The sequence below is a fragment of the Eurosta solidaginis genome, chromosome 2 (assembly GCF_040869045.1).
Source record: "Eurosta solidaginis isolate ZX-2024a chromosome 2, ASM4086904v1, whole genome shotgun sequence".
Classification (NCBI taxonomy): Eukaryota; Metazoa; Arthropoda; class Insecta; order Diptera; family Tephritidae; genus Eurosta; species Eurosta solidaginis.
In genome coordinates, this window is record NC_090320.1 from 128,049,522 (window position 1) to 128,077,276 (window position 27,755).

Here is a 27,755-nt window from a genome sequence, read left to right on the forward strand (position 1 = left end):
TTTTCATTAATTTATTAACATACAAAAGAAGTTCACAGCTCATTGTATAGATCGCCAGCTATCGCTTAACCGGGTGTGTTAAGAGATTTGCAAACATTCCTTGCCTACGGGTGTTTATGTTGTCACAAGTGTTAGCTGCTTAGGCAATTCTAAATGTTGCAAGTATATTACCCTTATACGTTTGTTAACCTGGCGCTTTTACTAGAGGCAACTAAGTCCTCTTGTCACCAATTGGAGTTAAAGGTTCGATCGCCAAAATCCTAGGTAAATAAAATAAAGAATTCTAATAATAGTAATCATGTTAACAATTACAGTTTGATTAATAATCAACAACTCATCAATGAAGTCAAAGATTCACTATTCATACTCTGCCGTTTAAGCCAGCACCTCGCAACAAATATGTATAATAATAATCATAGCAACACTGTCAATAGTTCAAGTAACAGCGATAATTTGGCCACGCAACATACTAGTAATACAATTACACCCGCCCATACTTATACAGCCGTACCAAAGGCCCGAGCAGCCCATTACATATTGGCACAACCGGAACACAGCTGGACATTCAATCTATATTAAAGCTAAATTCAAAAGATTTTGTACCAGCGCCTGGTGCACATAAAACTGGACCAATTTATGTAAAAAATGTTACTGCTAATGTTAATTTGCACGGTTGAGCACATACAGTACCTACGCTTATACAAGGTGGAACACCACACTACTCTCATGGGGATGTAGCCGCCGATCACGTTGTTGTGAGAGCTCACTTTAAATATGTTATTCATAAACACTGTTTGTAATATTTTGTTTTGGTTTTTACTTTAGAGTCAACCGGTTATGTAAGCGATGTAATAGTTACGGCTGTTTTATGGGTAATTCCGCGGCACAACTCACTGATTTGAGCAATCGTGGCACTAGACGCAGGCGTAGACATGGGAGCAGCTCACTACGTGGTGCTAATCAACAACTTTTAATATCGGAAGGTAGGCAGCACCAAACCAACAATTGCCAGGTAACTGGATCCCCTATTGGCCATATTTTTTAGATGGTTTAGCAAGTTTGATGGCTTTTTCAACCTCTTTGCCGATGATTGTAATTGGAGAGACAATGTAATGATCATGTGCGAGGATTTAGTTAGATAACCTGCATTTGGTTAGATAACCTAGGTTGGGATAATCTAGAAGGTTCAAAGGTGAGCGCCCAGGCAGCAGGGTGCAACAAATACACTATTCAGGGAGATACCCTTGCTGATCGCAGAAGATCTGGGAAAATTAGATGTACTGGTGAGATGCAGCAAACGAGTACTAGGATATGATCAACTTGGAGACAGCCAAAAGTGTATTTACCTGTCCAACACGGAACTGGTGCTCGACACTACTGCTAAATAAGGATAGGCGTAGTCATATCAATTCGTTCCCGGTTTACTCGGAGAAAGCAGTTTTAGCAATACTTTGCCCTTTTTAAATTGCAAATCCATTCAAGAACTTCACATAATGGATTAAACAGTCACCTGCATTTATTTGTGTTTATATCACGTCTAATTTACTTCGTAACATCAATAATCTTATGTTCTCTGTAAATGCAACAACGAAGTATCTTCGGGTACCCATGCCACGCCGGCATGGTGGAGGTTCACTTGAAGTTACTTTACCAGGTCCTCATTCTAGTTATCTGATTTTGAACAACACCACCAGCGCAGGAAAAATTGGGCAGCATCACTCTGAGCTTCGAAACAAGGATACGACTATAAATAGACGTTAATGTGTTTATGTAGCTTGTACATGTCAATATACACATATGTAAAATTTACTAGGGTCATACGGAAAAAAGAAGAAATGTAAAAACCATTATAAATATGAATTATTTATTAATTAAATATTATATAAATAAAAAGGACGCGTTTCATTCATGCAAAAAGCGATTTGACAATAAGTAACCGGTATGGGTAACCGGCAAGCCAGTTACCCGTGTTGTTTTTGTTGCATATTTTTTGGTTAGAGATAACGAAAACATACATAAAGAAGTAACTTCAAAATTTAAATAAAATCGAGCGAGAAGGAATGTCGAAAACACAATAGGTAGGCGCGAGAAAGCGGGTCACACGTACACTATTTTGAGAGAGCGCGTGCGTTACTTTTTGCCCGACATCAATGTGTGGCAACATGCTCACTTTTCTGCATGACGGCAACCCGTTTTTGGCTAATGAAAGATACTTAACCTCAACGAACCACGCGGAAGAATTAGTAGAAGGAGAGCATTTACACATAAACATTCAAATTTCATTATTATTAGTATTATATATTAAATATTACGTTTGATCAATAAACATATTATCTAACGTGACTACAGTAGTATAGATGCGGTCAAGTACACTACATTGGTGACCCTATACTCAAAATGAGCACGCAAACACAAAACTCGAGCACCTAAAACGCGACAACCACATCTTCAAGTGTTCCAGAATTTGGTTCAGCATTCAGCGAAAGCCCCGGTGGTATTATCTCAGCCACTCGTGCAGTTAAATTACCCCCATTCTGGAAAGACAATTGTGCAATTTGGTTTATAAAAGTCGAGGCGCATTCGAAATAGCACAAATTTGTAGCGACATATCACAGTACCGGTATGTTTTGGTGCACTTGGATAATATTACCCTACCATTTGTGGCGACATTATTAAGGATCCACCAGCTGATGGCAAATTCCAGGCTTTGAAGACACGACTGCTTGACATATTCGAAGAAAGCAGCGAAAGCAAATCACGACGTCTGCTTTATAACACTGAGTTCACTGATGGAAAGCCATTACACTATTTACTGCGTTTGAAAAATTAGGAGCTGGTATGGTGGCCGAGAACATTCTACGTACAATTTTTTCTGGAACAAATGCCACATAACGTCCGTCGGATTTCGGCCGTCAGCGCCACTAACGATCTTGACAGTCTCGCCTTACAAGCAGACAAAATTTATGAGGTGGAAAATAGCATTATTTCAGTGACTACCAAAGTGGGCCCCCAACAGCTGATGGGGCAGTAGCATACAAGAAGCACAAAAATTGTTTGCACATAACATCAAAGAATTAACTGCCCAGGTACAGGAGCTCACCTGCGGCAGTAAAAACAAAAAAAAATCGTCTCAAATTCTTGATCGACACCGGCGCCGACATTTCAGAGTTACCCAGGGGAGTTCTCAATAATATTCCAACGAATTTAAAGAAAACTGATTTCACTCTATTTGCAGCAAATGGCTGTATAATAAGAACTTACGGCTTACACCAACTAGCGCTCCACATTGGTCTAGGCCAAACTTTCAAGTGGCAATTCACAGTCGCAGACTTTGCGCATCCCATATTAGGTGCCGACTTCATCAAACATAACAACCTGCTCGTCGACCTACGCAATCGGAGGCTGGTGCACTCTAACTCAAACGTTACTAGGTCACAGTCTCCACGACCTCAAGCATCAAGGCAAAAAATGACGGCCGCACATGTTACACCCGCCACTTATAACAGTTATGTGGAACGCCTCCTCCAGGAGTTCGCGGGAATCACCACACCGACCAATCCTCTCACGCCTAAGCATAGCGTAAAGCACCACATAACTGCGCAAGGTACACCCGCCACAGAGGGCGCGTCGGCTCGCTGGAGAAAAACTAGCAGCAGCCAAAAAAGAATTCGACAGTATGTTAAAACAAGGTATTTGCGTTCCGTCAAAGAGCGAATGAGTCAGCCCACTACATCTCGTGTGAAAAAAGATGGAAACCAGATTCCAGTAGCACCTGAAGACCGACCGAAAACAGTGGTAATAACACCCTTCGGCCTCTTCGAATTCAACGTAATGACATTCGGCTTATGTAACGCTGCACAATCATTTCAAAGATTAATGGATTCCATATTTCGAGACTTGCAGTTTTGTCATATTTACATCGGCGATACCTTGATAGCATCTAAGTCCATGGAGGAACACAAAAACACCTAAGAATTGTGTTCGACCGCTTCAGACAGCACGGTCTTGCAATTAATGTCAACAAATGTTCGTTCGCACAACAAGAGGTGGTCTACCTCGAACATACAATCGTCACAGCAGGACTACCCGCGAAACTACCCGAAACCACAAACAATTGCTGAGCTTCGACATTTTTTAGGCTCATTGATCTTTTAAGGCTAAACATTCCTCGAGTTTCGGAAATTCAGGCTCCACTAATCGCCCTCATCGCGGTAGCGAAAAAGAACGACAAACGTCCGTTGGGATGGAATGAAACAACATCAAAAGCCTTTGGTGACTGTAAAATACCCAGCAATGGAGGCTGCTTTAACTCTTCGCTGCGATGCATCTGATCAGGCAATATGGGCGGCACTGGACCAGTCTATCAACGGTATGATACAACCTTTAGGGTTTTATACGGCTAAGCTCAGTAAGACTGAACGAAACTATAGCGCCTACTATCGCGAACTATTAGCTATCTTCAAGGGCATACGATTATTTAAACATCTGTTAGAGGGCCGAAACGTCACAGTTATTACCGACCATCGCCCACTCTCATTTGCGTTAGATCAAAACTCTGAGAAGGCTTCGCCCCGGCAACAACGCCAACTTCAGTATATCAGTCAGTTTACCAGCACGATAGTACATACACCGGGACATAAAAACACGGTAGCCGATGCGCTGTCGCGGATTAATACCATAAACCTCCCTATCAGCTAGAGAGATCGAAGACGAACCACATAACGATCAGGAACTACACCATCTGCTACGTTCAAGTTCAACATCTCTGAAACTAAGCAAACTCAAAATTGATGATTCACATGCCGAGTTGTACTGTGACGTATCGACGGGCAAGGTAAGGACATACATACCCTCGACACTACGACGAAAGGTGTTCGACCTAATTCACAACATCTCGGACCCCAATGGACAAGCCGCAGCACAAAAGCTCGTAAGTCAACAATACGCGTGACCCCTTATGAATCGTGACAGTATCCGACGGGTCCGTACATGTTTGTCATGCCAACGTTGTAGGGTACACCGTCATGAAGGAAGCATTCCGCAACACATCGAGGTACCGAGTGAGCTTTTCAAACACGTTCACCTCGACATCATAATCATGCCATTTTGCGACGGATACAGATACTACCTGACGATAATCGATCGCTTCACCCGTTGGCCCGAAGAAAAAAGGTAACGTTTTACAAGACATTGCACAACCTAAACAAAGGTGGTATCAAAAGACGCGTGTCGAGCTTCGTTTTTAGAATCAGAAAGCGGAAATTAAAAAATTTGTTGCACAGATCGCTACAACAAAAACAACGTTATTTACTTTCTGCTTTTCATTCATACGTATGTGCATTTTTAAATAATAAAAAAAAATTTATATTATTCTAATATATATCATCTCTGCGGGGGTGCGATTCAGCTCAGAATATGCCAAAACAACAAGAAACCTACAATTAAATGCAGATTCACGTGTCATTTGCCAAGGATTTACCGGTAAACAAGGTACTTTCCACAACCAACATGCTTTGGAATACGGTATCAAACTGGTGGGATGTATTTCCCCAAAAAGGGGTGGAAATACGCATCTTGGTTTGCCAGTATTTGCTTCGGTAATTTATATTGATTTGTATTGATTACAAATTGCAATAGTAGATAATGTAATGTGAATTAAAATTGAATAGGTAGCCGAACAAAAAAGGCAACTGATCCGCATGCAACTGTTATTTATGTGCCGCCACCGGGAGCTGCTGCTGCTATCCTAGAGGCATTAGAAGCAAACATTTCTTTGATTGGTTGCATCACCGAAATTGCGCCCTAACGTGATATGGTTCGCGTTAAGTACGCTCTCTTAAAGCAAAATAAATCGCGTGTAGTCAGGCCCGATTGTCCAGGATCTTCGCACCAGAAAGGGTAAGTAAACTGCCTACCATATTAAATATATAAACAACATGTATGAATTTGGTAGTGAAAATTTGTCATGCTTTTGATGATAATCAACTGAAGAATGCAAATACCAAAGAGTTCGAAGTTCATGTAAATACCAATTGATTTCTTTAAATAGCGTTTGGAGAACAAAATACATATGTATGTATGCATACAACTGCATAGAAAGAGTGGAATTAATTAATTATGATCAGTTGATTTATAGGATTTTTATTATTTTCCCTGCGTGGCCGTTGCCATTACATTGCGTTAGGAGAGGACTTGAACACCTTATTACCAGTTACAATTTTAGTAAATTTTGCTCATTTCATTACTGATTCAAAACGTGGAAAGTTATATACAGCATTCTATGGAGAATGGTAAATTTTAGCAGACTTTCGCATTGCGGTCATTATTAATATTCAATCCCTAGAAGGTTCAATGTAGTCATAGCAATAGCTCCCGAGATGGTCGGGTTAGTACGGCAATGGTGCTTGTTACTGGAACGTAGATAGATAGATAATTTATTGAGGATTGCACATCCCCTTCACAGCACCTCATCCTAGCCGACTTCTTTGATGAATCCTAGCAGAGTTCTTGGCTGGAGGGATTAAATGTGAGAATGCACTGGCCATGGTAAGCCTATAAACTTAGCCCTACGTTTTGAGATTGCGTCGTATTCTAGGAGGATATGGTCCGCCGTCTGCTGATGGATCACAAAATCGGCATGTGTTATTCGATAGTATGCCCAGTTTCTGCATACGGCTGTTCAGTCTATAATGCCCTGTAAGAATATCTCTTGGGATTCTTAGGTTATCTTTCGAGAGTTCTATTATTGCCCTGTAGCGACTTGTACTATAACCTCCTAACAGTAACTTAGATTGTCTCCTGGCGTATTGCTCCAGTGTTCTTCTCTCTTTTCCCTCCCTTCTACTAATAAACGCCCCTGTGAGCCAACTGGCAGGAACGGCTCGGATCGATGGGTCATGCAGCTCCTACCTCTCTTTCCGGGTTGTCCGCCTGCTGTTGTTGTTGTAGCAGTGCTTCGCCCAATCCAATAGGTGCGACCGATCACAAATTGTCATCGATGTCCTCTAACAGGAGTCCAAGGAAACAGAAAGTTTCAACAGGGGTGGACCATAATGAGAGGAGTGTTAGAGGCGTTGGTTCCAAAATACAGTTAAGAGATGGTTGGTCTCATGTGTGGAGACATTACAAGCAGGACATATGCTTTGTATGTCGGGGTTGATTCTGGGTAGGTAAGAGTTTAACCTGTTACAGTATCCAGATCGAAGTTGAGCTAGAGTGACTCGCGTTCCTACTCTGCTAGTTTTCTTCTTTGAGTACATGATTCACCGGGCAATTCCTAGCATAGAGGTCCGACGCCTGTTTGTGGAGTTCACTGAGGACCTGCTTGTGTTTTTCAGCTTCATACGGCTGTGTTCTCAGGTGCCGTATTTTCTCATAATGTAATGAGGGCGTGAACAACAAGAAGCCACAAAAGATTTATAAAAGTTACGAGGAAGTCGGGTTTTGAGATCAAGCCCAGAGCAACCTGTCCGATGCAACCATCCCTTGCACATGACACACTGACAAGAGTATGACCGTCCTAAAAGGATTATTTTCCGGCAAACGCAGCAAAACCATTTCTCAGGACAGGAGAAGGACCCGGATTGGGTTCGATACCTTCCCGGAGGAGGAGAGTATGGCGCAGACCAACTGCATGGGTCTGCTTAGAGGATGATAATTTGTGGGATGGACGCAAAAAATTAAACACTAGAGTCCGCCTGCTCATTACTCTCTACTTCTCTATGGCCTGGGACCCAGGGCAACAGTACTACGTTGTGTGCTCCTAATTGATTCAGATTCTATGCACTCAAGGACCAGTGCTGACTTTATTTCGAACGCCACAATTGCCTTTAGTGGGGCCTGACTGTCTGACTGAGTATGGCAATTGTTTCGTTGGAGTATCAGTGCTGAAGGTTCAGCCTAGCGCACCAACTTATGGCGAATACTTCCGCTTGAAAAATGCTATGCTATATTGATGCCTGCACAAATACCAGGCAATGTTCATGTAAATAATGTTACTGCTAATGTCAATTTGCACGGTTGAGCACATACAGTACCTACATGCAAGGTGGAACGCCAGACTACCTACATGGCGATTTAGCCATCGATCAGATTGTTGCAAGAGATTACTTTAAATAGGTTATTCATAAACACTGATTATTATATTTTCATTATCATTAAAAATAGAGGACTGTAGACTCATGATGGGTATTCTGACTAGACACTGTCTTCTGGCGTCACATGCCTTTAAATTAGGCTTGGTCAGTGATAGCAGATATAGGAAGTGCGGATTGGAGGAGAAAAGGATCGAGCACGTTCTGTGCTCGTGCCCTGCGCTTGCCAGGCTAAAGGCCCCATTACTGATACTTAGCATAGACTTGACTTGGCGTAAACTTGGCAACTTAGCCTTGATTATACTCCACTTAGCGCATACAATCTGGCATCATAATCAATAAATGTCAATTTGTATGACAAAATGTCAAAATGAAATGTGTTTAGGCCACAAGCCTAAATATGGCGGTGCACCCTCGTATCGCTTTACTTTTCCTTTTCGTTATCTTTCCACCTCACATTTTTCATTTATTCCTATCGGTTTATACCGATAACCGTTTACCCCGCCGGATAATAGTTAAGCTAGGATTCGGTGGTGACCGCTAACTAAAGTCTTTTTACCCCGGTCACTTCTTTTGCGAACGTCAAAGAAACCGCCATTATCCAAGTCACCGAAGGTAAGTCACTTTCCATAACACTCAAAATTATAAAAAATTTTTTTATTAGTTGCGTGATTTTACGCACGGAAAGTGCGTTCCGTGTTAGATATAATAAAGGCAAAGCAAGTGAAATTGCTAAATTTCGTCGTTTAAACACACCAATCGCCTTTTGACGATCGGGTTATTTCCCCCACCAGTGGTAAGGGTTACTCGACACCGCTCAAGGCAGACAGTCAGTGAATTTTTTTTAGTTTTTTTTTCACATTCATCACTGCACTGTGTCGTACCCCTCGTCGTCACATACGTTGACAAAAACTTGCTACAGGAACCGTATTTTCACTTGGTTGGTAGCCTTAGCCTATCTATCACGGAATTCGCTTTATTAAGCAATTTGCGAGCTGAAATAATACCAAAAGCCAAAAACTATCACTACATTGGGTGGCTAGTGGCTTGATCACGCAATTAAACTATATCACCTCATATTATATAGCTGTATTTTTCTCACTCTTTTCTTAATAAATATTTTAAATTGTACGTATTCCACGTCAAGTTGTATATACAAAATTTATTTCTTTTGGTTGGGAAAGATACCCTGGTTGGCTACTCGAGGATACTCATCAGCGTTCACATCACACTTTTTGCATACACATTAAATCCTCATTGGGATTTCTATCTGTGGTTCAAATTTCTAGAATTATACACATTAAATCCACAGGATTTCGATTTGTGGTTCAAATCTCGAGGTTGACACACTATATCCACATCGGGATTACATCTGCGTTTTTTAAACTTTTTTTAGACACGCTAAGTTTTCAGAAAATATTTCTATCTGTGTCCAATACACCCTTTAGACACATTAAATATTTGCAGACGATTTCTCTTCTCTGCATTGCACATCACTGTAGACACATTAAATCCTCGTCAGGATTTCTATCTGTGTTTGATATCACTTTGTACACACTAGAACCTTTCAGGATTTCTATCTGTGTTGCATATCACTACATACACATTAAATCCTCGTCAGGATTTCTATCTGTGTTAGATATCACTTTGTACACATTTGATATCACATTTACATACACATTAAATCCTCGTCAGGATTTCTATCTATATCACTGTATACACATTAAATCCTCGTCAGGATTTCTATCTGTGGCCTACATAATCCTCGTGAGGATCTTTATAAGTGGTTCATATCACTGGCCGCACATTACATTCACGTCAAGATTTACATCTGATTCATTTTTTCGCTTATCACTAAATTCACATAAGATTGCTTTCTGTGTTAACACATACAATCAGTTCAGAGTTTCAATCCGTGTGTTTTTAAAGATTTTACTTATACAGCACAATCACAGCAGGATTGATAGCTGGGCTACGTTCAAAAAACAAAACACTCTTATAACTTTTGCTGCGGTTGAATACACACCAACGCCACTAAGTCTTTTGCCTTCAAGCTCGACACCTTCAAAGAAACAAAATATTCAGATTAATTAAAGCAAGGGAGACTTAGATTGGCTGATTCCATAGTCGAGTTTGAACAAGATTTCAACTCGACCCCGGCCGAATCACGCAACAAGCACACCCTTGGACTACTGCAAGAGGAGCTAAGGGCCCTATGGAAGAAAATCAAGTCTACGTATGAAAATCTTCTCAGCAATTCTGAGCTGTCCAAAGAGGAACTCAGCTCGCTGAGAAAAAAGAATAAAAGTTGCTTCGCTTGCTACCTGCAATGCATGTCTGCTGTGGCGGCTGAAGCCGAAGCTATCACCCCACAGCCGGCAAAAGATGAAGACTCTTCGCGCCGTGGACATAAAATGCGGCTGCCGCCCTGCGACACCGATGTATTTAAAGGTGACTACCTTTCCTGGCCAGCCTTTAGAGATATGTTCACGGCCACTTACATCCACAATACCGATCTGAAAGATGTCGAGAAATTATACTATTTAAAACAAAAAACGCAAGGGGAGGCAAAAGAAATAGTGGGCAGGTGCTCATTAACAAACGAGGGTTTTGCAACCGCCTGGAAAAATCTAAGCGACAGGTACGAAAATAAACGTATCCTCGTCAACACACAATTAAAACCTTTATTTAATCTGACGGCAGTCGAGCAGGAGTGTGGAACATCAATCAAAAAATTGCAACGTGAGATAAACAATTGCATTTCTGCGCTACAATGTCATAATATTGACATCACAAATTGGGACGCAATCATAACCTACCTATGCTCCACAAAACTCCCTGAATCTACGTTGGCTCTTTGGGAACAGACCGTGGAACGAAAAACAGATATCCCGAAATTGGAGGATATGGACAAATTCCTGTCCAATCGCTTCCAGACATTAGAGACGGTTTCTGATCTTAGGGGTAACAAAACCACAAAAGCACCCAAAAGTCAAAATTCGAACTCTAGGGAAAATTCTACAAAACTTGGGGTTTACCAAGCCAGCGTACCCAAATCAGCCTGTAAGATGTGCAACAGTACGGAGCACAAATTACGAAATTGCCAAAAATTCCGTAGGTTGTCTACATCAGGGAAAATCGAGTTTGTAAAAAGCAATAGTTATTGTCTGAATTGTCTGTCAGGTGGACACACCGTGACACGATGCACCAGCCCATTCAACTGCAGCACGTGCCACGCAAGGCACAACACCTTGCTCCATCTCCCGAAAGCACAACAAAAGACAACGCCTCAAAGGTGGACTCAAAACGCCACCGACAACACACCTTCAACCTCACAACAGGCTATGGCAAGGATGGAGTCTGATAAAAGACAAGATAGTACTAACAACGCCATGTCGTATCAGGCTAACACAACAAAAGGGGTGTTATTAGGAACAGCGCGGGTTAATATAATCCACAACGGAGTGAAATTTTCCGCCAGAGCGCTGATAGACTCTGGGTCCGAATGCTCTTTCATAACAGAAAGACTAAAGAAGCGAATAAACCTTCCGTCCAAACGTTTGCATGTGCAAGTGTCAGGAATAAACAATACACCATCTGCACAGGTAAAGGAATCATGTTCGATTAATTTAGGTTCGCTTACAGACCCCTTAGTAAGCATCAATACAGTGGCCCTAGTCCTGCCTCAATTAACAGGGGACCTTCCGACTTGCCAAGTGAGCGCAACGACTCGGCAAGCGTTCCCTGATCTGATTCTGGCGGACAAGAGGTTCTTCATTAATGAACCAGTCGACCTCATACTTGGAGGCGACATTTATCCCCAGATAATACTGAACGGTATACGGAAGAACGTTCTAAATACGCTTCTCGCCCAAGAAACCGTCTTCGGTTGGATTTTAACCGGTCGTGCAGATGCACCTCACCCAACCAATACACGAGTATCCTTTTTTAACGAAATTAGCCTAGATAAGCAACTAACCGCTTTCTGGGAAATTGAAAACATACCAACGAAAAAAGCCCTGACGGAAGACAATGCCTATTGCGAGGCACTATATAAAAACACAACGGAAAGGAATTCAGATGGAAGATATACCGTCGCCCTTCCATTCAAACAAAGCTTCCCAAAAACCGTCTGTTTGGGCCCATCTCTCAAGGACGTCTGCTTTCAGTTCTATCGGAACGAGACACGCCTAGCCAAGACACCGGCCCTACAGACGGAATACAATAGGGTACTGACAGAATACGTCACGTTAGGGCACATGTCTAAGGTGCACACCGTAGTACCACCACAATCAAATGATTGCTATTTCTTACCGCATCATGCGGTGATCAAAGAAGAAAGCACAACAACTAAAGTAAGGGTCGTATTCAACGCGTCGTGCCCGACATCCAATGGCACAAGCCTGAACGATGTGCTACACACCGGCCCAGTACTTCAATCTGACTTAACAATACTGCTCCTCCGATGGAGATTCTACAAGTACGTCTTCAACAGCGACATTGAGAAGATGTACAGGCAAATTTGGGTAAGGGAAAATCAAACCCAATACCAAAGAATAGTTTTTCGACTCAAAGCAGAGGACCCTGTCGGCGTGTTTGAGCTCAACACGGTAACCTTTGGGGTATACTGTGCCCCCTATCTAGCGATCAGAACCTTACATCAACTTGCTGATGACGTCGAGACATCTCTGCCAAATGCAGCGCACATCTTGCGAAACAGTATGTACGTCGATGACGTTCTAGCCGGGGGACATAGCATCGAATCCACACTCAAAGCTCGCGATGAAATCACAGATGCTTTACAGTCCGCAGGTTTTTTCCTTCGCAAATGGACGTCAAATTGCTCAAGAATACTGAAAGGGATACCCAAACCTCATCTGCTCAACGAAGACTTTTTGGAATTCGAGGACACGAGTACGGTCAAGAGCCTAGGTATTCGATGGAACGCGCATGCGGATTATTTTTACTTCACGGCAAAACCAATTGAATTTCGTGATATGTTAACGAAAAGGGCAATACTTTCTGCAATCGCTAAACTTTTCAATCCTCTAGGTTGGCTCGCCCCAGTCGTCATTGTTGCCAAAATCATTATGCAAAACATTTGGCTAGAAGGGACTGACTGGGACGAACCAGTGTCGGCAGGAACCCTAGACCGATGGCATAATTTTATGCAGGAATACCCCTCCATTAACGGAATTCGTATCCCACGTTGGGTGTATTTTACGCCAACCAACGACATTGAAATACACGGCTTTTGCGACGCCTCGGAAAAAGCTTACGCCGCGACAGTCTTTTTACGAGCAAAGATAAATGATGAGGTCTACGTTAACTTATTAATAGCAAAAAAAAGAGTAGCACCCGTTAAAACAATTTCCTTACCCCGATTAGAGCTATGCGGTGCAGTGTTGCTGGCCGAAACCATCGAATCAGTGCGTGAAAATGTGCATTTCAAAAATTTCAATCTACACCTATGGACAGACTCCACGATTGTTTTGGCGTGGATAAGAAACCCCCCTTGTTCTTGGTCAACCTTTGTCGCTCATCGAGTAACGAAAATAGTGGAAAAGGTAGGAAACAAATCCTGGCACCACGTAGAATCCGCATCCAATCCTGCAGACCTGGCTAGCCGAGGGCTATCAGCGAAGGAGTTAGTCAATAACTCTTTGTGGTGGCAGGGACCTTCTTGGTTACAAGAAGATAAGACAGAATGGCCAATACAAGAAAAGGACTATCGGACTAACATAGAGGAGAAACGGGTGCAGGTTCATACAACTTCAAAAATAAAGGAGAAAGCCGACATCCTCGAACGGTTTTCCAATTTATCCAGGGCCTTGAGGGTCATATCGTATGTTCGAAGATTTATCCAAAGAACCAATCCTAAGACAAATTCTTCCTTTAAAGCGGCATCGCACTTCATTTCACCCGATGAAATCCAGGCCACGACAAGTCAGTTAATAGCTTTCTACCAACGGAGGCACTATTCGGAGGAACTTTCGAGTTTAAATTCCGGGAAGCTCATCGGTTCAAAGAGTGAAATCCTCCCTCTTACCCCCTTGTCGATGAAAAGGGCATATTGAGGGTGGGCGGTCATCTTTCAGGGGCCAAGGATCTTCCCTACAGTGAACGGCACCCGATCATTCTGCCGTATGACTGCCGGCTCACACGACTTGTCCAGTTCATCCATAAAGACACCCTGCATGGGGAGAACCAACTTATGTTTCGTCGCCTACGCACACAATATTGGATCCCTAGGGTCAAAAATATGATCCGATCGGTCATACACAATTGCAAAACGTACACAATATTCCGCAAGCGGACCCAAACCCAACTTATGGGAGATCTACCCTCAGAACGAACCACCTTTTCCCGGGCTTTCACCAATGCGGGGGTAGATTTTGCCGGACCATTTGATATCAAATCTTATAGCGGAAGAGGATGCCGCATGTCAAAGGGTTACGTCTGCCTCTTTGTTTGCTTTGCAACCAAGGCGATTCACTTGGTAGCCACTAGTGACCTCAGTACTGCCGCATTCCTGGCAGCGTTCGATAGGTTTGTTGCTCGGCGAGGATGTCCAAAGAACATCTACTCCGAAAACGGAACCAACTTTGTCGGAGCCTCCAGAGCTTTCCGCTCAGAACTCAAAGCCTTCCTGGCGGACGCTCGCAACCGAACTCTATCCAAGTACTGTCACCAAAACCTGACATGGCATTTCATACCACCAGGAGCTCCTCACATGGGCGGACTATGGGAGGCAGGGGTCAAAAGCTTCAAGAACCACTTCAAGAAGATCGCTTTGGATCACAAATTTACCCTTGAAGAGTTCGGCACACTACTTTGTCGAATCGAGTCCTGTCTCAATTCTCGACCGTTTAGCCCCCCCTCCAACGAGCCGTCTAACTTGGAGCCACTTGCTCCAGGCCATTTCCTCGTGGGAGGGCACCTGTTAGCTCCACCGGAGATCGACGTTAGCGAGAATCACGCATCACTCGTCAACCGATGGGAAAAACTTAAGGCGCTGCATCAAACCTTCTGCAAACAAACCTTCTGAAAACTGAGTATCTCACCGAATTGCAGAAGCGCGTTAAGTGGAAGCATCCACAATCAAACCTTAAACAGGGAGACCTAGTCGTCATTAAGGAGGATAATCTGCCCCCTAACGAATAGAGACTTGGTCGGATAGCCAATCTTCACTATGGCCCCGATAACCGAGTTCGAGTCGTCGAACTGGATAGGGCAAGGGGACAAACCACCAGACCAACCACGAAATTGGTCCTACTACCACCCTCCAGTGAGGATGAGGAAGATCTGTAACTTCCACCCGTCCAACAACCCGCTTAACCCAGCTCTCGTTCACCCCGAACGAGGCCAACAACCCGTTTAACCCAGCTCTCGTTCACCCTGAACGAGGCCAACAAACCCCATAACCCAGCCCTCGTTCACCACGAACGAGGCCAACAGAAGCCTAAAGCAGATAAACTATCTGCCACCGCATACCCCCAAAAAAAAAAATTTTTTATTCATATCACCACCAGAATAACCAGCGACTCCAAAAATATTCAAACATCATGCCCCAAGATGATTAAACACGTTCAAATTTAAAAGGGATTTTCGATTCAAAAATTAAAGTAGTGTCGGGAGACAAAAGTGATTAGATTATTCTTAACTAATCATTTATGATCCATCTTTTGAACTGCTTTAATCACAATTGGGATCATTGTCACCGTGAACGCTAATTGTTTGGGAGTAATGTTTGACTGCTGTTCACAGTCATGTTCAGATCCTTCGAATACGATTATCATGTATTTTACTCTTCCCCTCTCATACAAATAAGATCTTCAAGGAAAGGTAAAAAATTTAACGAGTATGAGATTCATCAGTCCGTCAACGAATATAGACAGCAAAGAGTCAGAAAAGCGAATTAAAAACGATTATACAGTTTGATCACCCAAAGTAAACACATTTGATTCGTCTATGATTCTAAAGATGACGGGAAGACGTTATTTCGTTTGATCATCCATGATTAGCATAGGTTACTATTATGAAATATACCAATTTACTCATCAATGAACTTCAAAAGGGATTCCAAAAAGGTGATCGAACACGCCTTTCAGTTTTCGGATAATCAATGGTATTCATATTGTGACTAGTTCTTCGGTTCCATGGTCAGAAAGTTCAATAATAGGGAAATCCAAAATTTAGGCACCTCAAGGCAGAGTGGAAACTAACTAAAACAAAGTTTGTCGTTCAACAACAATGAGGGCTTGCGAGGGGCCTGCGATATTGTATCTGGCACGATCATTCTCGTCGATACACCTCCCCCCCCCCCCTTTCCCCACACCAATTGGCGATCGAATTCTCCTGAAGAACGTCACATAACCATTATAATTATTATCGCTTTATTAACGCTATGGTCCCCTACATTCGCGACTCACCCTATCAGTTACTTGGTTCTTTGTACGACCAACTTAACAACTACATATATATATACAAGAAACATGATTGAGACCCTTTTGAACTCAACTTACAAGTAATCGAACGCATATCCTTCATTCCTTGACCAACGGTTCAAGTCTCATCCGGTGGGAAGCGTGCTCGTTTGGTATGCGCCTCCATCTCAGAAGCTCACTAAGCAGCTGTACTACCTCCTCAGCCTATATGAAAACAAATATTCATTTCACCATCCAGCATTGTATGTAATCAGGAAATCACTTACCTCGAAAATCCAATTAGTTATTACGAGCGCCCGGTGAATCCAATTGTTGTGGTGCCTTGAATACAACCCAAATCCTTGTTATCACCACCGACGCCATCGGTCAGATCCCCATCCGTTACCATTAGACGTATATCAAGTGGCATGCCAGCCATTACACGTCTCATAAAACTCAAATCGCCGTCCTGTATAGAATAAACCCCATTAACTGTTGTGGAAAGTGCACCTACCTCTTTCAAAGTTAATACAGTCTTGTGTATATCGGAAAGTTTTGGTGGTGTCATAGCCAAACCACGCATATCTGGTGGCGGACCCATATCGAGTAGTTTAGCTTTCAGGCATTTTCCAGAGGACAACGTAACATTTTAGTTGTGCCAAATTATTCCATAATGCTCATAAGTTTTTTGAAACCATACGATAGACACGTCCATTCATAACACGACCGGCACCCCCATAACGCTGGCGACCATTCGCGTGATGCCCAATGCAATTGCAGCGAGGGAAAATTTGTTGCGGTATCAGTGATAAGTGATTTGGTCAAACAAAGATCAGTAACATATGTAGCGTCTGGCACTGTAATTGAACCTTCTGCTAGGTTTTTAGCTGATAGGACTTTCCGAAAACCGCCGGGTGGATTGGTAAATACCTTGCTTTGTTCATCCGATGAGACCATTGAATGCAAACGTAGGGGAAACGACCCCACATTATTATCTTCGGATTCACTAAGCAATTGTAATTTGGTACACACTTGATCAATTTCATTTATGCCGGGTAAAAAGATAAGTATGGAAGTTTGTTGTGCTGTAATGTTTTATATTGACACAGCAGCTTCTTGTCTTTCTAAATTGTCTATGACTACCTATAATCAATTTCAATGCAATATTATACATTTCCGTAGAAATGCCAGGATCCGATATATCCACATTGACGTGTGTGCTATTAATGCGCCCAAGTCTGATAAATAAAACTCGAGCACTTGGAAGAGCCGACGTGAGTCGACATGTAGCACTAGTGCTGGACTGCGACGAATAGTAAAGTAATCAGAGAACTCTCCAGCATATATGATGGCTGACATAAGTATAACTTTAAAATCACGCGAGTTTGTTCTGATAACAATAAAAAGAAAACCCATTTCTTAATCACGTTCATGCACTTCATCAAGTATCATATGTGTGGATTGTTTGAGCAATTTTTCTTTGATCATGCGAGTGTCTTCTGCGGTTCTGGCATGTGAACCAACTATTTTCTTTCAGCACAGATACGTCTAGCAATGGACATGGCAGCAATACGACGTGGTTGTGTACAAACTATTTGGGTCACCTTCAAGCACTACCACTGGATGTGTACGTATTGCTTGCAAAATCTGTTCCTGGTTATCGTGTATGGGTAAGGACTCATCTCGTTGCAAATTGAAACAATATCTATCATAAACACCATCGTTCATTTTGGGTATTTTGCTTTAACGTCATCTTCGCCCTCACTCAAATCTTCAAGTTCATCCATACGAGTTGATGACGAGACACCATGGCGTGACGAGTGCCCTTCTTCCATTTGGACATCTTCATCACTCTCTAACATTCGCCTACGTTCTAGTTCAGCAACACGCTGTACATATTGGCCACCAATATATTCCCGTTTAATAGGCCTGCCACTATCAATTTTGCCAGCCGTGGTTGCAACGCTGCCCGACACACAACCACGCGGCCCAGGTTCACGCTTAAAATCATCTGTAAAGTCACATAATTGTGCCACTTCATCAATTTTCCTATCACTTGTCTCCTGTAGACATAAAATAAGTGACTGAGCCTCTAACAATTGACATCTGTGAAACAAAGATATTGTGAAAGCTTTATGCTTTAGTGTGGTGGAGGATGTTTGAATGGATTTCGGGAGCAATTGTTTTAAAAAAAAAAAATAATAAAATCCACCCGCCGCAATCAAAGTGGACTTCCACGCACAGGATTACATGCGTGCAGGTTGCTAATATGAGAATTGTCCAATTTAGTATTTTTGGACACCATCTTGTATTTACCACCCCCTAGCAATCGAATTTTTCACTCAGGTGGTGCCAGCAAACCACCCAAGTTGTAGCTGGCTACCTGAAAATAAAAAAATAAATAAAATGAAAAGAAATTAGAAAATTTATAAAATTATCAAAAAGGGAACGATACTCATACTTACCCATCACAAGCTTTCTTCATAGCGAAAATTCATTCAAAATGTCTATACTCATCTCCATGAATGAATGACATTTTGAATGAACGAATCAAGGTTGCCACTCGATGACATTTGCTTTTGCCTTTTCTTACTCCGTAAACACATTGCGCGCGACCCCATGGAATCACGAGGCGGATCCGTGGGATCCAACAAACTCGAGTGTTAGTACCCGAGCAACTTTACCTTTTTCCGACAAATGAAAATTTTGTTTTAGTCTGACATTTTGGTGCATAAAAACACACTCAAAACCAACTTTATTGTGAAAAAAAAGGGGGGCCACTCGAGCCCGAAATAATTTCGCCGTTTATTTGCATTTTTTTCCCCTGTTAAAAAGGTTAGGACAAAATTAAAATGTAAAACATAAACAAAACATGTCACACTCAATAGTGGTCTCGCCCTCCTGATAGAAATTGTTTTTGTGTATTGAAGTTCCGATAAAGTTTCGTCAGTCCTTTTTAGCTTGAAATCCAAGCAAGAATAAAGTAGTGTCATATATGCTTTCGATACTGCAAACAAGGGAGAAATTAAACTTTTTAGAACAGACTATAAATTTAATGTCGCGTCAGGACTCAGACGCGAGCTGTCCCTAAATAATTGCTTGACATAACCATTATGTCTCATTACGCTGCCAAATTGGTAGCACTCACTCCAATGAGTGGAAGAGTTATCAGCTGACAGCACTACAAATTGCCACACTCGATATTGTAGGCTATTCCCGCCAGGGTTGTGTTGAAATCAACAAACACACCACAATTTGTGATTCTCACACAACATGGCCCAAATCAACACAAAGAGTGTTTCCAGACAGCGAATAAAGGCCTCTTTACATCTGTCGCACATTTTATCTGCACGACGTCATTTGACTAGTTATTTTTCAGTCATTCATATGTTATATTCATAGTCACATTGCATGGGCGTGGGTAAGTTTTGTGGCCAAATTTTGTAGAGCAATTACAAGGAGCCGTGACAACACACGGGTTTACCGTGATATACCGTATATTATCGCGTATTGCCTGCCTTAGGCAAACACCAAAAAATTTAGTTTGTCCTAAGTCTATATTTAATAATTCTTGATTTCACTCCTTGATTGTTTCAACATCAGAACTTTCATTCTGATGAAAATATTTTCAAAATTAAAGATACTTTTAGGCGTGTCTCAATGCAATTTTACCAAACCTAACAGTGGTTTCAACCACTACACGTCATTATGTCGGCAGACTAACTTAATCTAATTATTCATCCCGAGTACGCCAACCACAAGCTCAGCCTATTAAGCTCCTTGTCTCCGCTCATAAGCCACCCAACCCAAGGGCATCTACGAATGTTCTATTAACAATTTGATATTCCAGAATGACTGGATTGTCCCATAAACGCGCCAAGACGGAGGCACGCGGCAGCACATTCAGCGTCCCATGCCGGCTATGTGAAAAATCGCACAGCATAAGGCTCTGCCCGATTTACCGAGGCATGACGAACATGGATCAACTAAAGACGATTATAGATTTGAGATATTGCACAAATTGCTTATCGCCATTCCACCAACGGAAGACATGTCCCAGCGAAGATCGCTGTCATCGGTGCAACGAGCAGCACCACACGTCAACACACCTCGACGACGTTCCACCACCTTCCCACGAGAGTGATGGCGAAGAGAGCTCCGACGGAGCCCTGTCAATCCACGTCACAGAACAAACCCTGTGGTGGGAAGCAGACGTCGCCGAGGAAGAGATCGAACGACGGGAAGATCCTACTGCAATACTAGCCGCGACACCACCGGGCGGTTCAGGACCACAACGTTTCCGACCGGTCCTACGACACGAGAATCCTTCAAACGTACAACGCGGGGATGGCGGGGAGACACGTCCTTTCCCCCATCGCATCGCTCTACCGGGGGGCGCCGTGGCGACGTGGAACCGCGTCCGTCCCGCTCGTCACGACGCTCAATTGGTAGGGCGGTCCCGTATAACGCCCGTGCCCAAGTAACCACGCTCGCGCGCCAACCAACAACGCCAGCCGGCTTCAGAACAGGACGACTCCGGGAGACGCCTCTAGCAACGACCATTACACGCGCATTTGTAGCCATAGCTCCAACGGCGGTCGTTCGGATAGCAGCAGGAGGGAAGCTCCACGCAGTACGCGCCCTTATTGATCCGTGCGCTCCGAACTCCATAATCGATGCCAACCTCGCAAAAGACCTCGGGTTAGAGCGTACCGGCACATCCTATCACGTGAAGTGCACGCTTGTTCTACGAGGGAAATACGGGGTAACGGGAGCAGTGACGACCCAGGCCACAGTGGTGTCACGATATTCACGGCTTAGTCCTACAGCAACTCTGGATCCATCGGCCACGCCATTCCAATTTATGAAGCTGGCGGATCCAGCTTTCCACCGGTCTACACCTGTCCGGCTCACACTAGGTGCCGATGTCTACGCCAGCCTAATGGTTAGTGGCACACCACCGTCGAACGTAGGCGGGCTGCTGACTCAAGCCACCATCAACCCACCAGCAATAATCAGGCATCTGTCCATTCAATAAGTAAAGTGCACTAAAATCAACCCACGTCTATTTCGACTAACATCTCTTTATTCACAGGAATCCCACGAAGAAGCGTCTGGCGTCGGTCGAATTACGTATCCTGGGCATACTATTCTTTCTTCCATACGCATTTACTGCAGGGTCTAAATTTAAGTTGAGATTCGTTCTCGTGAGCCCTTTGGGACTTGGTTGTTGGGGCGCTACGGTCGTTTCGAAGTTGCTCGCCGCAAGGGGGCCGGCATGTTTAGGCCACAAGCCTAAATATAGCTGTGCACCCTCGTATCGCTTTACTTTTCCTTTTCGTTATCTTTTCACCTCACATTTTTCATTTATTCCTATCGGTTTATACCTATAACCGTTTACCCCGCCGGATAATAGTTAAGCTAGGATTCGGCGGTGACCGCGAACTAAAGTCTTTTTACCTCGGTCACTTCTTTTGCGAACGTCTAAGAAACCGCCAGTAGCCAAGTCACCGAAGGTAAGTCACTTTCCATAACACTCAAAATTATAAAATTCATTCCATACCCTTGCGTAAATTCAAATCCTTAATTGTTATGGATTTGATTAACTCTGAATTTGCATTCACTTTCGTTTTAATAAATATTATTGTGTGCTTTTTATAACGAATTCGTTTGTGTATTTTCTTTTCTTCTCTCCCCACCATTATTACGAGCGCGCCCTATCTGTGGTCTTGCCGCCGTAACAAAATGGAAACAAACAAATGGCATCTCAAAATGTAAACGTCACTTAGAACTTACATAGAAAATCAAAATTCAACAGACTTCTAAGTCAAGTTAAGTGTTGCTAAGGTTTGAATAAACAGTAACATGCAATGTTCATTTAACAGAACTGTAAGTGACAGTTCTCAAGACAAGTCAAGTCTGTGCTAAGTATCAGTAATGGGGCCTTAAGGCTCCAGCTATAAGGAGTGATAAGGCTGTCAGATCTAGAAGCAGCAAGTGGCATAAGTCCTAGGAAGTTGCTAGTATTTGTCAAGAGGACGGAGTTATTTTATAACATAGGTCCTGGTTGTTGATAGGGTTTTCAACTTGATCGTTAAAACAAACTTCTGGTAACACTACGGACTCATTCAGTCTTTGTGAGGTCCTCATGAACCGGCCAGTTCAACCTAACCTATATTTTGTTTTGGTTTTTACTCTAGAATCTACCTAAGTAAGCGTTGTCAGCTAACTAAGCACCTTCAAATGTAGTTCCATAAGGAACATGAGGTCGTCAGAGCCTAGGCTGTTAAAGAAACAGGTTTCGCCACGGGTAGTTGACGTTGAAAATTGGGTTGGAGAAACTATATATTGCGCTGGCAACCCATTGAAAGGGTTGCGCTACAAAACCCCTTGAATCAATTTGGTATTTTATTCGCCTCTTACTACAGGGATAGCTACCACGGGTATAATCTAAGCCCACTAACACGCTGGAGCCACGGGAAGCGTGAGTGCAATTTGGGTGTCGAAAGGCAAGTTCCGTCGTGCCTGGTGTTGTTGGGTGAGCGGCCAAGCAGCAGGGTACACATGCACCATTCAGGAGGATACCCTTGCTGAGCCCAGAAAATCTGGGAAAATTAGATGTATTGGTCAGATGCAGCAAACGAGTATGTTCTGTACTGGCATATGATAAACTTGTAGACAACCAAACGTTTACTTTCCTGTCCAAAAGGGAACTGGTGCTCGGCACTGCTGCTAAAGAAGAATAGAAGTTGTCATACCAATTCGTTCCCGGGTTATTCGGGGAAAGTAGTTTTAGCAGTGCTTTGCCCGTTTCAATTTGCACATCCATTCAAAGAACTTCGCATAATGGATTAAACAGTTATTTGCATTTATTCGTTTTTGTTTTTGTAGCACGCCTAATTTACTACCTATTTTCCCAACATCTATCAATTATCCCTTGTTATAATCTTCGGGTACCCCCGCCACCGGAAAATGCCTTGGCATGGTTCACTTGAATTTACTTTACAGGTCCTGATTCTGATTATCTGAAATCTCCTTGAGTATCTTGTATTTATTAAGCACTTTTCCGGTTATATTAAAAACTTTTTAATTATCCTTACTGATATTCGTTTCTTTTTCATTCTAGGTAATTTGATTTGACGATGTGGGCATAGCAATATTCCAGCTGTGGCTGTAAGAAGAACGTACATTTGCTCAAACTACACGAAAACTGCGACAACTACCCCTCGGCCTTTTTAGTATCACATATAAGGCCCCACCACGCATATTATGGGAAAGGGTCAAGTTAGTATGTAAATGGGGGTTCCAGCCCAAAAGGTGCAAGGAAAAATGGTGCAAGGAAAAGTATATACATACCGACACACATATATATACAGCAAAACAATTTCGTTGCCTACTTTTAGGCGCACACGTTCTTAAGCTTAGAGCTTTTTGTTTCTGTTCTGGCCGATGTATAAGAGAAAGCTTAGAGCTTTTACCTTTAGCAGAGCTTTGTCGTTCAGGAGAGGATCGTTAAATGGGGAGCCCTACATTTTTAAAGGGCCGCAAATTTTTAAATGTCCCCTCATATTTCTAATGAGTCTTAGACTTCACCCGAGCCGTCTTAAAGAGTCATATAGATTTCTAATCGAGCGACTGCTCCCCAATCCCCCCCCCCCCCCCCACACACACCAATATGTATCGGTTTATTGTACAGAGTTGACACTTGTTTCAATTGAATCGCTATTAAATTATTAGAAAATTTGCTTAGACTATGGAAATTTGGTTTTGCTATTAAGGCCCTAGCACCTAATTTTTTCCTACCTCTTTCCCCAATACTAGTATTTCCCAATCTTGTACTAATTTAACATCTACTCTTTTATCTACATTTTCCATAGTTTTCCCATACACAGCATTATTAAAGAAATTTTCCTCAAACTTATTTGCTGCTAATGTTCTATGATAATTATTTAAATCGATATATTTTTTTAGCCAATCTGATTGATTAAATTGTAGAATTCTATGAATTTTCTTTAATACAAGTCCATGTTTAATACATTGTTGTAAATTTCTATAATGAATAATATATTTTATTTTGTTTTTCAAATCACCAATCAACTTTGAGTTTTTCATTGAGCCAACTTTTTTATTTTCAAAACAAAATGGTAAATCATTATCAATATTGTGAGTGGTTATGGGATAATCTAAATCTACTTCTAATATGTATCCGACTAAAGAATCTTCTGGTATGGTACGTCAAACTCTACGTTTTCAATCCATTCAAAATTATTATGAGGGAGATATTGTGACATAGCATAACCATATAAATTATTAACATCTAAATAAATTATGTAATTTGAAGACTTAGTCGCATCGTAATCACTTAAATATTTAACGCTCCCGCCCCTAATTTCCGACATTATGAAATTACGCATGTTTTCATCAGTAAACAATTCTAATTCTATTCTAGTTATTTTGAGCATTGCGTCCCAAGATAATACTGGAGATGTATAATATTGACATCGATAAATTCCTTTACATAATTTTCTAAAATTTTCAAAAATGTCACTGAGGAGTAGCACATCTACTTCTAAATATAATAATAAATAATCTAATAAATTGGAACAATTAAATGTTGTCCAAACATTTTGTGCATGCTGATAATCATCGATACTACACGATTCATTTGATAATTTATTAAAGAAATTTGAACGATCAGGTAATTGTGTTTCGTTGAGACGTTCTTCTGAATCTAAGTAGTCATATGGAAAAATAACTTTACGTTTCATTAAATCAAAGTGATGATCGTTGGGGAAATAAGCCTTTGTTATTTCTAAATCATTATTACTTAAATTCTTAGCTAAACTGTCTAAGCTAGAAGGCATGAATCGGTGTCATACGTATGCACCTAAATAATATAGATCGGCTAGAACACAAACCGAAAGAACGGATGCGCCTAAGTGTAGGAAACGAAATTGTTTTGCTGTATATATGTGTGTCGGTGTGTATATACTTAATCAAATTGTGGATTAATACACACATAAAAACTTACCATTTGCAAAACCAAAATCGATTCATAATTAGAAGAGATCTTCACAACAAATATGTACAAGGAAATTACCGGTAACTTTATTAAAGGTTATAGTGACCTTGTTAGCAACCCCGAGAAAAGTTTAATATATAACAGTTCAAAATAAGTAAAATTGATATCAGACCAGATTCTTATCAGATACACAACTGATAGGTAACATATTTAGCAGATTCTTATCAGATACACAGCTGATAGATAACAGATTTTTTCAATTAGAAGAGATCTTCACAACAAATATGTACAAGGAAATTACCGGTAACATTATTAAAGGTTACAGTAACCTTGCTAGCAAACCCCGAGTCAAGTTTAATATATAACAGTTCAAAATAAGTAAAACTTGATATCAGACCAGATTCTTATCAGATGCGCAACTGATAGGTAACAGATTTAGCAGATTTTTATCAGATACACAGCTGATAGATAACAGATTTTTTCGATCGCTCCTTTAAAATCATGACAAATAATTATGTTTGCAAATCTTGATAAGATCATGAAAGTACTAAGAAAAACTAAAAAGAATATTTTGATAGTTTTGGAAATTTACAGCCACCGATTGAACTGATAAATTATCTGAAGTCACCAATACCATACAATTATGAGCAGAAAGAAAAATACAACACAGTAATTTGTGATCAATTTTGTTTAAAATTTTTATTTAATAAAAATAAATTATATAAAATATAAATTGTTTATTATTTTTTTCTTAAATGTATTACAGTAAAGTACTACTATAAGGTTTCGAAATGACCATAAGCATAAGTATCAATGTCATTTTCTCGTAGAATTCGCTTATCATCCATATTGCTTAGAGCTACTTTATAAACATTTTGTGTAAGTGTTCATAATTTTGTAGGCTTCCTCATCCAAACGCTCTTGGTGTGAGCAATTGCAAGTGTCTGGGCCATCTGTGCTATTAGAATTCGACCAAACACAGTTTTCATAGTGTTCACCGAAATGATTTTTTATTTTACTTAATTTATCTCTATACTCAATTTTTGAACGTATATAATTGCTGTAATAAGAGCATTTAATTCGTATTTCACAATTATCGTAAACTAAATTGAAATGTCTATAAAAACCTCTGGGCTTTCAAGAATGCCTCCTATACTCTTTTCCTTTTCAACTAGTAATTCTTTAAAATTGTCAATAGCCTCTAGAATGGTGTATTCACCTTTTTTCACACCATATGACTCACTCGTTTGATCGCGGATAGTTGGTCTAAAAGATCCCCCAGGGCTCTGCGTTGTTGTTGTTGATGTTGTTTTTAATAATAAGGGGTTGAGCTCAGGAAAACTCTGATCTAAAAATTTAACTGTTACATTTATTTTTAAACGTAAGGAAGTGTTTGAAATATTGTATTCAAAACTAGTCCTTTTTTATATTTTCAAAATTTCTAAAGCTGTTTATATTTTGTTCTTGATTCATAAATTGGTTATAGGGATAACTTGTTCCATAACTTAAGTTAAACAGGCAAATAAGTAAAATTATTATTAAATTAGCTAATTTCATATCGGTTTTTTATTTTTATCTATACATGTGTGAGTCACATTATACAATGATCATATTATATGTTTGTCTGTAGTTTTGTAAATGAAGTATCCTGGGCTAGAATCTTTTCAATATCACCATATTTACGTTCAGTTTCAATTTCACGATATTCAAAGCACTTGATGCTCAACATTTTTTCCATATATCTACTATCATAAGTACAATGAATTGGTAGATCAAAATTATCACATTCCAATTTAAAATGTCGATAAAATGCTTGTTTTGCTCAATGATTCCTCCAGTCTCAGATTCCTTTTCAATGAGCTCTCTACGAAATGCCTCTGTAGCTTCATCTATAGTAAAAGTTCTCATAGGCTTCCCTTCAGTTGAAAATCACCTTTAGACGATGGTGCGATTGTTGTGGATGGTGAAAATAGTGGTATCGTTGACAACACTTCAATTTCTTCTTCGTCATTCGTTAAAAGATGCTCACTTTGTTTTAGTAATAATAATGAAATGTTGATTGATAAAATATCATTACTATTGGGTAATGTTAAATTAAATTGAATACTTTTCGAGTTTTGGTTTATCGCAAGCGCATTACTATCTAGATTTTCCCAAAATGGTGCTCCGTAGGTATTTTTGAAAACAAATAATAATAATAATAATGAGATATAA

General features: G+C 41.1%; 1 long non-coding RNA gene and 1 pseudogene across 2 annotated transcripts; one reads left to right on the forward strand and one right to left on the reverse strand.

Annotated features, from left to right (window-relative positions):
• Nucleotides 1–18,762, reverse strand: part of LOC137239607 (probable ATP-dependent RNA helicase spindle-E) — a 36,670-nt pseudogene extending 17,908 nt beyond the window's left edge.
• LOC137240221 (uncharacterized) lies at nucleotides 1,964–26,172 on the forward strand. 2 transcript variants are annotated; one of them, XR_010949638.1, is made up of 4 exons: nucleotides 1,964–5,331; nucleotides 5,408–5,597; nucleotides 5,670–5,898; nucleotides 23,646–26,172. It is a non-coding gene; the product is annotated as an uncharacterized lncRNA (long non-coding RNA). The 2 variants fall into 2 exon arrangements; XR_010949639.1 differs by having other exon boundaries at nucleotides 1,964–5,172.
• Nucleotides 26,173–27,755: the final 1,583 nt, after the last annotated feature.